Here is a 14361-nt window from a genome sequence, read left to right on the forward strand (position 1 = left end):
GCTTTCATAAAATTTACTATTTCAGGCCAAACAAGTTTATGGTTCTTTACGTGTGTATTTTTGTAAGTGCTTCACCCAGAAACAGCTAATAAAGAATATATAAAAAGACGCTCTGGAAAATACATCTGACTTTGACTTTTTTACCCACTTGTGTGGGGGTTACGCTGAGAATTTCACGAGGCGTCCAGAAGGGGGCGCACATTTTGTACAGTAGTCTTTAAAGTGTCTGTGAATGTTTTTGGATTTGTCAGCATCTTCATCACTAAGCATTTCTTGCCATTATGGTCCTTTCATCATGTTTTATTTCCTTAAATTAGGTCTTGTCACACAGCTCTCCCTCAATTTCTGAGGCTGCTGCTGCTGCTGGATTTTTTCCCAATTTATTTTTGGGTGCATGGGAAACGTGCACACCCAATTAATCATACCCTCTACAACACGAGAGTGGTCTTGAGGTATGATCATGATTATCTATGTGCGGCAGCTCCTAAATCTTTACATAATAACATATACTTCAGCCCATATATGATTTTATATATACGATGTAGGCCTACACCTTTTTACTGAAGCAGAAAGACCAGGTTGAATGGAAGATCCCTTTGCACACATGATGGAAGATTTTTGCCACATAGCGTGTCATTAAGTGTTCCTTGAACATGAAGTTGTTTCAACATCTCCAATTTTCAGAATTAGTCTCAATCATGTATAATTTTCCAAAGTGGTGCCTTAACATACTAAATAGTTTTGAACAGTAATTGCATTTGACAAGCATTGTTTTAACATGTTCTGCTCCTGAAAAAAACTACTTTTTGACCTGGTAAAATACGGCATTGCTGAGAAAATGGAGACATGCTGTTTTATAGACGTGGCATGACATCTAAAAGAAAGATCTCAAGATCAGCTGTCGGCAGAGTGTGTTTGATTACAGTCTACACTCAGACATTTAATGTCTTCCAAGAGAGGATTTTTCTCTTACTTTAATTCTGATAAATTATTCACTCTTGTGTTGCTTCATGTTATTTCGTGAAAAAGTGTGAAAAAGGTGAAAGGATTCTTATATTGATCATTTACAGTGACCAGGTACACTACTGCTCAAAAGTCTGGGGTCAATAAGATTTTTTAAAATGTTTTTGAAAGAAGTCTTATGCTCACCAAGGCTGCATTTATATGATCAAAAATACAGTAAATGCAGTAGTACTGTGAAATACAATGTAAAATTTTACAAAATAACTATTTTAACTCTAAACTGTAAAATAACTATACTAATATATATATATATATTTAAATGTAATTTATTCCTGTGATGGCAAAGCTGAATTTTCAGCATCATTACTCCAGTCTTCAGAATCTCATGATCCTTCAGAAATCATTCTAATATGCAGATTTCTTATTATAATTATCACCACTGAAAATGGTTGTGCTGCTTAATATTTTTTTCCAGGATTCTTTGATGAATAGAATGCAATTAGGCCTAATTGAAATACACATTTGTGACAATGTAGAAGTCTTTATAGTCATTTTTATATATGTCTAATATATGTCACGCTCACTAGCTTAATAGCTTTGTGTTATGAAGTAAAATTTAATTAGCTAAATGAGTTGAATTTGTTGTGTTAGTCTAGTCACTGAGTTGAGTTGAAGTATGACATAATTTAAAAGAATCATCCCAAAACAACTTAACAAAAATAGTTTATATTAAACTTCTATTGCCTCTAGTCATTTTGAATGTAAGCTAAATAAATGAATGCAAATGTAAAGTAATTATTCGTAAAATGCAGTGATCTGATTCTTTAGTTAACAGCTCACTGAAGGCAAGAGTATCAGAGGGAAAACATCTGAAATGTCTCTTTCTGTGTTCCACAGATAAAATAACAGCACATGGGTTAGGAATGACATGAGGATGAGTAAACAGCGAGAGAATAAAATTTTTTGAGTGAACTATCCCTTTAAGTGTGTCTTAATTCCAGGAACACTTTCCTCTCTGCTGCTGACAACAGTTCTTTCTAAATGTGTCATTGCACCTCCTGCATGAAGTCTCCAGCAAACATTCATTTTTGCAAACTATGTTTGTGTTTACAGCCCACTAAGCAGGCGAGTGACTCAAAATGCTACTAACATTTAGTTTAATGACAGAGCAAGTATGGGTGGAGTCTGTCTTTTTGTAACATTTTCAGGATCAGTTCATTTATGACCTCCTTTTAAAAATCGCCAAAAAGAGCAGCATGGAGGGTTTTTTGTCCCTTGTCTCAAAACCTGAGAGCTCAAGATGTGTCCACCTGATGAAATCATGCTTGTGTTTGCTGTATAGGTCATTAAAAGTCTATATTGTCATGTGAGTGATTTAGTTTTCTTTTTATGAGCTGTGTGATAGGGCCATAAAATGACACAGCACTTAAGTTACAGTGACTTCACTTTGCAGTAACAGAGGAAAAGATGGAGAACATAAGAAATACACAATCTTTCAGCCATGCAGGCCTCTGTTAAACTCATTACGCTCTCTGACCCTCTTGTTGTGGTTACCGTCTTACTTTATAATAACCATTATGGCCTGAATTGTAGGCATTAATAAAAGTAACAAGATATTGTACATCTAAATTAATTGTCTACACTGTTAGACATTTCTGTAATTTCTGCAGTTATTTACTGTATATCACCCAGTATAATACTGCAAATCCCCTTTACAGTAACTGTAATACCCTTTACATCATGGGAATTTTCTGTGACGTCAGACCCCGACATACAGAGACTTACTGTATTTTTTTTAAATTGCTGTATACTACTGTATTTGCTGTAACGGCCTCTTTGGCGCCATTCTATTGAGGTTGTTTTATTTTCCTAATTTCTTACATTTGCATTGACACGATTTGCCCTGCACCATGTCTATAATGCTGCAACAGCTTGGGACTGACTACAGGGTGTGTTACATTGTAATGATTGGAAAATCCGTTTGTACTTCGTGTCAGAAACAGCGCGAGCGCTTGGAGTACATCTATGTCAGAAATATACCGGGGCATCACTTTACTGTCCGCATCCACTGTAGATAGTATATAATGGGTTCTATATTGTTTTTTATCAGGTCGCGCCGGGGGTTTTTCCCAGGGATTAACTTGAATTAAATTACCAAATTAAAATTATTTTTAACGAGCAATGCTTATCTTGTATTAACATTAGGTTAACTAATGTAAAATTTTGTTCAGGTGTTAGTAGTTAATGTTGGCCAGCCTGAGAAAATAAAATCCTTAGCTGCCTTTTCTAGTTTTAGAATTAGTTTGTTATAGTTTTTAATGGAATTTAAGATTTACTGCATTTTTTTTTTGTATTTGTGTTTTAAAGGCAACTGCAATGAAGCATCAAGAAAGACATAAGCAGGCCAGCCAACCTGAGACTGACAATTCATGAGAGAGAACAACTATGGTTTTGAGAGGTTTGTGTATTCTATATGAGGTTTGCCTTTTAAAAGTGTGTCATTTCTATTTCTTGTTTTTCAGAGAAGACATTTCTGTCACTAACAAAGTGGAGGGTGAGCAATGGTGGTGGCCACGTTTTGGAGCAGCACCTGGGTTTTGCAGATGTTTGTCTTTGGCTGTTTGTTTTTATCCCCATTATATTTCTGTTGCCTAAAGATTCTTTGTGAGGATAAATCCAGAGGATACAACATAATGCACTGCAAAACGTCCTAAGACAGGAGAAATGGTGAAGATGCACTGTTCCAGCATTGGAAGACTGTATTTTTAAGTGATATACATGCAATGTTTTAAATAAAGCATTTTATATTTTGTAATTATTGTTACAAAACATTATGTCTGTTTTAACTGAATGCCAGTAGTACCTATGTACAGTTAAAATAAAATGAATTCTATATAAAAATTTATCAAAACTAATGAAATCTATATTAAAATGAATGAATTACAGTAGTATACTGATTAATTGGATTTTTTCAGTAATTTGCTGTAAAACAGTACAATTTGCAACTGTAAATCAAATACAGTTTGCTACTGTAAATCTTAATTACAGTAACTTTCTGGCAACACTGGCAAAACCCATTGAAATGTCTAACAGTGTACCTACAGAAAGCTACTGGTGAATATGTGTATTCAGTGCAATTACAGACACTAACATTCAACTATAATGATTTCTAAAGGAGACTGTTGATATCCGTAGATATTTGGTCATTCAAAAATAGTGTTTTGATGGAAAAAAGCTACCAGTACAGAAATCACAAATATTTCAATGACTGTAGATGTTTTGCTATTGAAAAACAGTTGCGTATTTTGATAAATTAGCTACAAATATAGAGATCATATAGCATATTTCTATGTTGGTACTACTTTTTTTTTAATCAAAATACACTTTCATGGTAAAACATCTATAATGCAATGAATTTCATTACACAGCTACTTTTGAATGGCAAAGCATCTGTAATGTAATACATTTCATCACAATATAGATGTTTTGCCATTTAAAGACACCTATGTATTCTGACAACAATAAACAAAAAGAGTAATTTTATTACATAGGCCTAGATGTTTTGAAAATGGACCTACAAACATGGAAATCACTCAAAAATATCTGTGTATTAATTCTGACTAAGAAAAAAAATTGCAAATAGGCAAAGAAATTTGTTCAATTAAACAGTACAGTTAGGACAATCACCCTGGATCAACATGGGGTCAAGTTTTGCTGAGGGCTACAATGGTATAGTGCAGGTTTGAACCTCCAGCCTTCATTAGCTTTAGCAATGGGTTATTTGAAGATACATGAGAAGATGTTTCTGGCTCACTTTCCAGTGACCAGAGCACTTCCTCACCCAGGAGAAGAACATGCTATATAATAATTACTGGTTGATGCAACAGGGAGCTGCCTTTGAGTGAGAGCTAAAGATACCCCATCTGGATTGGGACACAAATTTGAGATTTCAATAAACTAACTGTACCACTAAAAGCTACTTTGAGTTTTATGAATGGAAGGGTGGACTACTCAACGAGATTGTTGGTGAAATTACAGGGTCTTGGAAAGAGACACTCTGAAACCGGCCTCTGGGACGTTATTCATCAAGCATGAAACGTCAAGCGAACACTGATACCACCATTGTTATTTGTCCCAAGTGGTAATAAAAAGATCACAAATACTTGAAAAACTTGAAAGTGAAAGGTGTCAAGTATGCAACTCTGAGTTAAATGCATTACTGGCTTCACTCGCTTTTCATCTCAACCTATAGGTGGGTCTTCTAAAAGAATCAGCAACAAAGAAATGCTTTCTTTGGAGTTGGTATGTCTGATCCTCTACCTTTCAGACATGTCTCGCCTTTCACTCTTTTATGACAGCATGGGAGAAAAAAATATATCCTTTGCTTCATGGAATCAGAATCACTTAAAGGAATTGGTTAAATAAAGCTACCTAATGACTTTTTCAGAACATAAATTTTGGCGGTTAAGTCCTGTATTTAAAGATAATAACTGATCCAAGAGTGTCTTCCAAAGATAATTGCAGGTTTTCTGTCTGCAAGAAACAATTTAAGAGGTTTTAGAATAAAACACGACAAACATCTAAAAGCCTGAAGAACACTTTGGAGTTGAGGAAAGTTTTCTGAAATGCAGTAGTCAAGGCATTGTGAAATATTATAATAAACACACAAAAAATACATGGTTTTATCAAGTGGATCAATTGTTAACACTGCAAAAGCTCTGTAACATGGATCACTGTTTTATTATTTGTCAATAAAAACAAATTTATTTGAAGGTGTCATTCAACATAACATTCTATAATATGAATTTATGAAATAAAAAAGATAAATTTAATGTACTGTATTTATTTTATGTTGGCACCTGCATACCTACGTAGCTGCACATTCAAATCAAGCTGAAATGTGTTTTTGAATTACTGTATCTGTTTTTAAAGAAATGTAAATCAAGACACTGATAACTGTTAACTTCACATCAGGCCTCTTGGCAGCATAAAAATAAAACTATCTATCAGATAATAAATTATATTATTAATATAATATAATCCCATCCAAGTGCACACTTAACCCATCCAAGTGCACACACACACACACACCATGAACACACACCCGGAGCAGTGGGCAGCCAATGCTGCAGCGCCTGGGGAGCAGTTGGGGGTTTGGTGCCTTGCTCAAGGGTCTCACCTCAGTTGTGGTATTGAAGGTGGAAAGAGCACTGGTTATTCACTCCCCACCTACAATTCCTGCCGGACCTGAGACTCGAACCCATGAACCTTCGGGTTATAAGTCCGACTTTCTATCCATTAGGCCACAACTGCCCCCAAAAAACAGGAAGCTATCACAATGTGTCCCTCCTATTATAATCAACAAAACTGTCAATCACTGCAAAAACCTTGAACGTGGGAAGTTGATTAGCTTGCACTGAACAAAACTCTGGTGAATCGAGCGGATTTCTTTCGCGCCAGTGCACAGGTAAGTTAGAGCTTGTTGTTGAGTGTCAAGTGATGTCTCTTACCACTCATTTGTGTGTGTCATCATGAACAGAAGTGAAAGATACAACGCGCACCTGTTGATTAGCGTCTACAGCCATTGCAGATAGGCCTCGAGACTCATTTAAATTCCGCTGATTCGCCATTGCAGTTTCTTTGCTCAACCAAAACCACTAGAAAGCAAAAAAGTGCAACGGCTAATAACCCTTCCGCTTTGGCAATATGTGGGAAATGAGACCAGAGGCTGTTTTTTTGAACAGATGTCAATGGAGGAGAGGCTTCACTACGCTGAATAAACAGCTTTTTAGAGAAACATAAAAATGATCTTTTAATGAATTGACAGCCCATAGGCTAATCTTCAACATGTTTTACACTAAACAATACTTTTGCATTTAACTATTTTTAGAGTTTACACTGAAAAAAATGCCGTTTCATAAGAGAAGTCACTGACTTTTTGTGACAGATGGGATTGCGACTTCTCATTCATTCCTATGATAGCCATAAATGGCAACTGAGGGTACGTTTACACTAGTGTGTTTTCATTTTAAAACGCGAAACTTTCTCAATGGTTATGCCTGTTGTTTACACTACTACTCCTCAAAAATGGAGACTTTTGAAAATACTGCAGACCCCATTTTAGTTGGAAGACTCCGGGGTTGCATTTCAGTGTAAACGGAGCAAAACGGAGACTTTTGAAAACGATGGCATGGCTGCCTACATTTGCTCTGCGTATCCTTGACGACCGTGTAAACAGGTGCGTTCGACTTGAAGTGGCGCTGTGCAGAATGATATCAAAGTACCGCGAGAGCGATAAGAGAGAAGACGGATCCTTAAGCTTTCGAATCGGTCTCGAGATACTTTGATGTCATACACTGATCATTCTGCGCAGCACTGCTTCAAGTCGAACACACCTAACGATAACATCATGCCCATTGCTATACTCATAGATATGTTTAGGTAGATTCCCCCATTCAACCGCTCCAAGCATGCAGGCGCATCCGCCATCTAAATAATAGAGAATCAACATATCTATGGTTGCACCTGCACGAATGGTCCTGTGACATGTGTTTTTTTGGTTGTGTAGTGTAGACGGAGATCGTTTCTGAAACGCAGTAAAAACACCAGTGTAGACGAGGATCATTTTCATTTTAAAATGCCATTTTTAAATGAAAACGTACTAGTGTAAACATGGCCTGAGCGTCGTACAATTCAAGTACAATTTGACATCAACTGAAATTCAGTGATGTCAAGGATGTAATGTGATTGGTTCTTAAGGCACATGTGATCCAAGTTGGCCATTATGCTTTCTCCAATAGTAAGTAATACCAAAGACTATAGAATACTCAAGACATGTCACTTGTGTAATTTTGAATGGGGAAAAATGCAACGCTCAATATGGTCGCTCTATCAAATGAAGCCCACTTCTGAGTAAAAGAGCCAATGGACTCGATGCACGACTACTTCCGCGTTTTGTGTCAGTTGCTCCGCAACTTCCGGTGCTGCAGCGGAAGCAGTTTTTCCCTACCGTTTCAATGAGCGCTCTCAGCATGGCATTTTACACTCGCTGCTTGCAAGAACTTCCACGGATTACAGTGAACGATGTATGGAAACTAACCACCGAATTAAACCTTGAGGATGTGTCACATAACGGGACACAGCAATACATAGACGTTGCACCTTCACGCCGAAGGCACTTGAAGCTTCTTGAACTCATTAATAAAATGTTATATTTTAATATAATATACTAAAATGTTGTTACTACAGTTAATAAAATATATAATATAAAATAATTACTTGTAATCGCTAGATAATCGAAAATTTGACAGAAAGACCGCGCTATTACCACAGCTTGCTATCAGAGAACGCTAAACCGGAAGCTCGCCTACAACTGAGATTTTAGTGGAAACACGTAGGCGGTGGGCCGTGCATAGAGTCCATTGCTAATCGGTAAAGTCAGCGTGTCACTGCAGCTGCCGTTAGAAGTCCCAGTTGCTATAGAAACAGTGCGCCTATAGGACTGCGCATGCGCACTGGCTGAAAATTAATCTTTTTTAAACAATATTTGAACAAAATAAACAACATTTATGATACAGTTGTTGTCAGATTTCATTGGTGATTTCAAACATGAAATTTAATCGTAAGCTTGGCGAACAATTTTTGAGAAACTGATGTTTCCCCATTCAAAGAGATAGGATCTGCACTTGCATGCCGAGAGGCATTTCAAAGATGACCGTCGAGTGACATGACTTGCATTAAAGGGACTTTGGTAATACAGACCCTCTCATCTTTCAATAGTAAGACAATCTCTGGCTCAACAGTCACATCTGAGATTGGTTGCTATCATCACCACTGAAAAACATTGTTAAAAGAAAATATTGACGCGATAATGATATGAAGTAAAACAATTCCAGACTAACAATAAATTCTTCTATTAATTTTTCTGTTTATTTGAGAGCAAGAAATGCAGGAATTTGGTGCTGGCATTGCAAAGATAGAACTGGGTGGTGATTTTACCTTTCCTCTGCAGGCCTTAAAGATAGGCATACACACTTTGAAATTATTGACTGAAAAATGGAGGCTGCATTTATTGGAAAAGGTTAGAAAGTTTGCAATATTCTTTTTTAAATGGTCCATAAATGCTTAGATGATGTGTTGCCTAAGTGTTACACCTTGCATTTCCTCTTTGAGTGAACAGTAGATGCTGTTTAAATAATCGTGCTGAAGCAAGACCTACATTGCCAGACAATTATAGTAACGTATATTTGTGGGCTAATGCATTTATAAACTACGCCAGTCATAAACAGTTGGAGCCCAGATGAGTAGACAGGTCCTCAGCGGAAAGTCTGGGCTAATATAGGAGTTTGGCAACCTCAAGAGCATTTGACTGTGAGAGCTGCAGTGATCTCTGTAATTTCAGCATGTGCCAAAGTTGCTCTTCAGGAACCACAACTGATGACCTGTTGACTTTTAAGAACCACATGTAAGATGGTCTTTCTGCCCCACATAATGATCTCTTCTGAGGTTTTTTCCTCAATAGCAACTTTCCAGGCCTCAGAACAGAAGTGAACTCTATGAAGTTTAGTGTTCCAGAACAAGCAAATTCCTTTTCGTTAAGTTTTTCCCGTATGCTATAGCCGGAGGTTGTGTGATAAGACATTCTTGAGAATTAAGCTATAAATTAAGTTAATTTTTTGATAGCTTTGAAATGCAATATACTTTGCAAGAAGTGTTGCATTTTTTTTTTTTTTTTTTTTTGTAATGCACTTTTAAGGTGTTTATGTTGATTTAAGGGGACACCTAAGCTATTTGTAGTGATATATGAATAAATTCAGAGAGGGCAGTTTGTGGTTTTATGGTGTACAAATAGAACAGCTGAAACCACAGGGCTAAACTTGCCAGAAACGTGGGTTTAGAGCCTTTGGTAAGTTGTGTTTGGTTGAAATTCAGCTATTAGTGGTAGAAATAAAACTTCAAATTTCCTCTTCTACAGATGTTCCAACTTAGAACTGACAATTGCAAACAAATTACCTTCAGAAGATTTTCTTACTTTGTTTGATTTGCTTTTCCTTAAAGATTTGCCCATGGAGTACCATTAAAATATCCGCTCATTCATCCACAAACCAAAGCAGACAGCCAAGATCCAAACATTTTCATCTGGACAGGTTTTCTTTATCCTTCATCACCACTTAAGAGGCAATTTTGCTCAGAAATAAACTAGCCTTTGCTTACTTTCTAAACATGGAATCCTTGCATAAACTACTTATGAATGATACATGTTATATAAAAATAAATGTTGTCATACTTTTAGTAGAATTTAGAAATGATCCTCTTGTTTGACTGGGAAAAAAAATCATAACTTTAAAGACCCATAGTTAAAAAAGTGCCTTTTGTTTTTTCTCACAAAGTTGAACATTTAAAGTCAATTGAAGATTTTTATCAGTGTTAAACTACATTTACAGGTTTCCGCCTGTGGGTTTGTTCCATTGAAATTAGCCAAATTATATCGTTGGACCTTGGAAATCCACTGTAATCTATACATTTACCCTCCATTATCTCTCTAAGTTCCGTGACATTTCTGAAACGCCCTTTCCAAATTAAAGGACAGAAATGCGCCAGAGCCCGACATTATGAGCCGTGTGCTTTTTAAAGCAGCGCCTACTCAATCTCCATCTATCTTAATGTGAGATAAGCGGCTGACAGTCAACTTCACGCCAAGTACTCATTATTGTGAATATGCAAAAGCTATTTTTGATATTCCTAAACTGTAACAGGTTACTACAGGTTGAAACCTTTGCATACTTGCAAAGATATATTCTAACATTAATATGCTTGGATATTGAAGTGCACAGTTTTTATGCCACTAATAAATCATGATAGTGCCTCTGACATTTATATAGAGATGCACCTTGCTTTTTATAAGGTCACATCTCTCCTCAGCCAACAAACTCTTTACAGTAGCCCGGTTCAATTAAAACACACTCGCCCACTGTGCTTAATTAAAACCAGATTGAGGTATTGGAGATGAGGAGGAAAATTATTATGACAGATCCACTTTTTGGACAATGTTCAATATGAATAGCTATACTGATTTAACTGCTTGTGCATAAACACAAAGTTTTTAATTCTTTTATTTTTTATCATTTTAAAATGGCAACATTCTTTAAAAAATGGTACAAATCCTTTAAAATCGCAAAATCCTTTGATTTACTCATCAGCCATAGTGAAATAAATGGTCATTTTATACACTTCAACATAAAGCTAGAGGGTGCCAGAGAGGATGTGATGTATAAATCTGTACATTGTGGTTCAACAGGTGTCTTCATGTGAACTTTATGAAATTTTATGTGTAATGTTCACTGTGCAACTGTGATTGGTGGTCTCATAATTTCTCAGCATGTGCCACTGGGAATTGCTTATGCATAGTTTCTCTCCCACCAAGCTACGATTTGTTTGGGTGTGTTCATTTGTGGAAACTGATGTTGCTGAATTTCTAATTACTGCATGGTTAATGCTGTTTGTAGTTTCTTAAGTGTATGTAAAGGAATGTTTAGTCTTTAATCAACAGCGTTATATTCCGGATGAATCCGCATAGTTGCTGTAAAAGAGGTTAAGTGTAAATTTTGTTGGTCAGAACATGTCTAACTTTTTCTCATGAAGGATACACACTATTTTAAAAGTCATTTATTGATTCTTATAATCATAATTATTGTCTGAACTATCAGAAATTTCTCTTTTAGATTAAGGAGTGGCTTCCAGGTACTGATCTTAATTGCAAAAGTAAATTTGCATTCCCATTGTTTTGCATGAATAGTTATGTGCTTTTTTTTTTTTTTTTGTACTTCAGCCGAAATGAACACCCTCTTTAAATGCATGAAATATGCTTAACCTTCTTTGTTGAGCATCGCAGCAAATTCATGTGACCAGCTTTAACACAAACTATTCGAATGACCGGTTTTTGCACATTCAATTTTATATGTGCAGATATTTTCAATTAAATCAACTAAACTGCAGCAAATACAATTGCCTGAATAAAATTTTTCCTTAGGTCCTACTCTACTGATCATTCCAAATATTTTAGAAGTACTTTGTGCTTGACCACTTTCATCAGCCACGCTGAATTTATGTTATCATACATAAAATAAACGCAATGACATATAAATAGAACAATCATGCAGAATTATGGGTATGGGTAAATAGTGGTGGTTTAACCACGCTCAATATAGTTAAAAATGACTTTTAACTGTAACAGAGAATTTGAGGGTTAACACACTAAAAACAAGGACAACAATGCCATAATGTGAACTTCCATGAGTCAGCAAAAGCAATTACTGTTCTTCCCAGAAGCAGGGATGCAGTAGGGTTAGGAAAACTACTTTAAATGTATATTACACTCGGGTCTTCAAGTTCAAAACCCAGTCAAGGGAACCACCCTTGAGCATACACTCGGTTTAGTGCCAACATGGCAATATTGTTTTACGATTCCAAGATCTGTAAATTTCCATATTTATTTCACGGCTTGTTATATCATATTTAAACTCAATATCTTCATTTTCCCTTAATTAACACATTCGAGCCAAGAGTTTTCTATGGACGTCAACCAATCTCTCAAAGTCATTAGTCCTTATTATGTTAATAACCCGTAAGTAGAAGATAAACAGGTTTCCAAGTATGGCGTGTTCATGAATCTATATTTACTTCTCAAAAACATCTGCATGCAAAAGGCCCCATTTACTTCAAGTTTCAAAGCCAATTCACCTTGCCAGCTTGCATAGCTCTTTTGCATACTAAACAAATTTAATTTTAGCCCTTAAATAGCACTCTGATGACAAATTGGAAGGCAGCTGAAGTTTGACACTGCCATTGTTACATGTTAATTAGACTGATTGCATGGCCGTCAAACATGCTAACAATGAGCATTTGGTCCATTGTGTGAGGGTACAACGGCTAGACAAAGCAGAGAAAGATGTGTGCTGGGAATGAGCAAATCCCATATGCCCTGCTGTGGGATTATTCTACACGCCACACTACAGGCCATGTCTGGGAGCCAGGATGCATGGTAGGAGCCTGTGGTCTTTGCCTCTGCGCTGGTGTCTCCAGTGGTCTACGCTGTGACTATCCCCCGGTGGCCTGGCTCCAAAACCGAAGGTAAAGAAAGCTATGGAAATGACAGCGTTGCTTATAGGGGTTGAAAAATAGATATGTTTTGATCATCCTTTGGGGTGTTTATTCTCGGATTTCCTCACTGTAGCATTAGCTTCTTCAAGGAAACTGCAAATTAGGGATGGTTCTATCTTTATGTTTCTTTGGTACCTTACCATTATTGCCATCCAAAGGTTGCAAATTAAGATTCTCCTTGTGTCTCAGCAACCACAGAGGCCAGAAAAATGCGTCATAAAGAATACGTTGCAATCGTTTGTGGCTTATTTGCTAAAACTGGCCGAGATGCACTTCCTCTTATATACAGTACCAGTTCCTATGGTTGTACTGTATTTAAGCAGCTACCTGATGCTCACAGTGTGATGTCTTCTTGTTCAGATGCCCAACAGATGTCTCAGGATTATTGCATCTTGGCATTGCTGGCACCAACAGCTGACTGAGCATCTTTGTGTTTAACTTAAAGAAATAGCTCTCCTAGAATATCAGTAATGTCATTATTAATTCACCCTCATGCATTTCGTTTGTCTGGAGGAACACAAGTAGATGCTTTGAAAGAATTGTTACGCGAGAGTTATAGTGTTGAGGAGCTGTCAAACTTGTGCCTTGACTTGTGCGTTGTCTCTCGCCTTGCACGTCTTCGAGCCAAACCAATGGTTTGTGAGAAACATACTGAAAGTAGACATTTAAAATGCATAATTTTTACTTTTTACTACATGCACATCATGTAATGCTACCACACAGTACACATATAGTATCACCATAGTTTTACCAGCTCAACCTATCTAATGTTTACTCTCATGACACATTTTGTTGAGAGTCTTAAATCATAAAACGGTAGCATTTTATATCCCCATTAAATTCAGCCATAAGTAAACACAAACAAAGTATAAAACCGATTCCATTTGGAAGTACAGGGTATGTTTCCAATTCATTTCTATATAAAAAATGTTTTGAAGTAAACACAGGCATTTTAGATGTCTACCTTTATATTTAGAAGCACGAGATGTTTTTTGTTTTTACTCTTTTCCTCTGTCTGTGGTGTAGATATTTATAAAGATGACTGGTTCTCTACCACAATTTGTTCTGTAACTGTTGATTTTTGTATCCATCCTGTTTCCTCATGTGTAAAATGACCATCTGTACCGAAGCCTTTAAAGATCCCGGGCTTCTCTCCAGGGGACATGCTGACTGGCCATATAAGCAAGTATCTGCACCAGATTGCTTTATTATTTGTATCGGTGAGCATAAACAACACCT

This window comes from Onychostoma macrolepis, chromosome 17 (genome assembly GCF_012432095.1).
Source record: "Onychostoma macrolepis isolate SWU-2019 chromosome 17, ASM1243209v1, whole genome shotgun sequence".
Lineage (NCBI taxonomy): Eukaryota > Metazoa > Chordata > Actinopteri > Cypriniformes > Cyprinidae > Onychostoma > Onychostoma macrolepis.